We start from the raw sequence: 2,492 nt of genomic DNA, 5'->3' as shown, positions 1-2,492 counted from the left end.
AATGGGGACGAAACAGGGTCAATTACAGCGAATTAAAATAAAACATTAAGTAAATGGGAACGATACAAATAAAGCGAATTGAAAAGCGGGATAACACTCGCTTTATTTTGAATCGCTTTAAAATGAACTGCTGTATTTAAATTTGTTTTAAATCACAAGTGAGAATGCTCCCAGTGACAGGCAAATGAAACATTAGCATCAATATGGAGAGAAACCCAAGTTTTATTAATGTCTCCATAGTTCTCATTACGTATTATAAGTCCTTGATTCATATTCTGGGCCCCAAGGTGGTTGTGCACTCAATGGGGACTGCTGTGCTGTAACTGCTCTGACTCTGGTTTCCGAGATATGTGACTTAGGGCTGAAACAGCGGCTTGACACCACCCCTTTGAGTATCAGATCAAGACCACTGCAACCACACACTGCAGCCTTGATCTGGCTTTTTTTCAGGCACAAAAAGAGGCATGCCACTGCCCCATTTGTTACCACTATGGCTGTTCTCTGTGGTGATGTAGAGCATCAGATGTCCTCTACACCAAAGAACCTTGTCAGATCATGACACAGAGTGCCAAGAAGCAAGAGGTGCTGTGGAATACATAGTTCAAAAAATAACTTTTCCAGGTATAGAAAAGAGGCTGACCAACACACTAATACTCCATGTAGTTTAACTCTTAAAGGATGTTGGATCCAGGTGAATAGCATAAATGAAGCACTTCTCTTTCAGATGCACCTATATGCCTGACCATATGAATGTCACATTCACATTACCTACATCAGCATCTCCAGTGTCTATTTCATGACAGGATACTGAAGAAGCCAAAACGCCACAAACCAAGGACTAACTTCATTACAGAAATAATGCAGCTTGACACCACTTTAACTACCAGTCCTCGATGCTATAGAATTATGGGATTTGTAGGCGCAGTACAGACCGGCACCATAGCATGTACTGAAGACATGCTAGGGTTGCCTTGGGGCGTCTCTTATAGACGCCCTGTAACCCTAGTACGTATTCCGTACGTCAAAATGGTGGTGCCCTGTAGAGATGGCTGCGGGAACGAAACCGGAGGAAAGGTGCCGAGCACCCCCTTTCTCTCCTGGCAATGGCTCCCCAGGGTGTCCTGGGGCATGAAGCCCCAAGGACACCCCTTTTTGGGACCAGGGAGAAGCGGCATTTTGCTGCTTCTCCCTGTTCCCAAAAAGCACTGGATTGGGGCCTTTGGGCTGCCGCTGTGGCTGCCCTGGCTCCAATAGGTGGCACAAAGGGGCAGCTGCAGGCCACCCCAAAGGGGCAGTCTGTATCCCACCATAGTTTTGTGAGATATTTAGCTTTCTCTGTTAGAGAGTTCTGGTGCCACAACAAACTACAAATCCTAGGATTACATGGCATGGAGCCATGACATGACAATTAAAGCAATGTCGAGCTGCTTTATTTCTATAACGTAGATTAGACCCAAGACAAATGAATCTGAGTATTCTGTGGGTAAAATAGTCTACCCTAAACCATCCTGGTCTCTACTGAAGACGTCTAATACTTGTCTCATCTAAGCCAAAGAGTGTCAGACTGATGAGGTGACAGACGTCAGATGAAGCTATAGTTTTTTGTGGGTTTTCAGGATACATGTCCATGTTCTAGAAGAGGTTATTCCTGAGGTTTTCCCAACATCTGTGACTGGTGAAATGTCAGGAATAAACATTTCTAGAACATGCACATAGCCCGAAAAACCCACAAAATAATTATGGATGCTGGCCATGAAAGTTTTCGACCTGTCACTGGATAACATTTAGGCCACATTTCTTAATATGATCTCAATTAACAGTTTTGCTGCAACAGTATTATTGATTCCAGATAGCATGTGGCTTGTGTTTGTATCAAAAGAAATATGGGAAATTGAGCCAAACTTGGAAATGAGATCAAACCCCATAGTCATTGTCCCAAATTTTATTGTCAAATTTGCCTTGTATAGCTTTGTACTAATTATTTTGTCGATTTGTGTGACTTATGTTGATTGCTCTTACAGCTGTTAAAACTTTCAGAACAGACTGGATCATCAGGAAATGACTATAATTTCTATTCCAGTTATAAAAGCAGTAATTTACAAGGATTTGCAGTGGAAAAAAATATGTTGCAGCAATAGAATATAGTAGGCTTTCTGTGGAGTAGCTGTGAATTTCAGAATTGCTGGTGCTCATCAAGATAGTCCTCGTAGCAGTGCCCTAAAGGAGAGCCTGTTTCCCCAAAAGAAACTATAGTGGAGGAATACAGCTGAAAGTGTAATATGACATATCAGAGAAATCCTAGTATCTGCTGTCTATAGTGATTTAGACATGATAGTTAAGTTATCTCTTAAGTTATCTCAACAGAGATCTTTACTCACTCACACTTCAAAAGAGAGTTTTCAGAAATGATCCGGATTTGTCTCATTCCATTCTCTACAACCGGTGGTGGAAAAATCCATGTATAAGTTTGCCTGAAATTATTGGGGGGGGGG

Source organism: Sceloporus undulatus, chromosome 5 (assembly GCF_019175285.1).
Source record: "Sceloporus undulatus isolate JIND9_A2432 ecotype Alabama chromosome 5, SceUnd_v1.1, whole genome shotgun sequence".
Classification (NCBI taxonomy): Eukaryota; Metazoa; Chordata; class Lepidosauria; order Squamata; family Phrynosomatidae; genus Sceloporus; species Sceloporus undulatus.
Note: the sequence above shows the minus strand (reverse complement) of the source record.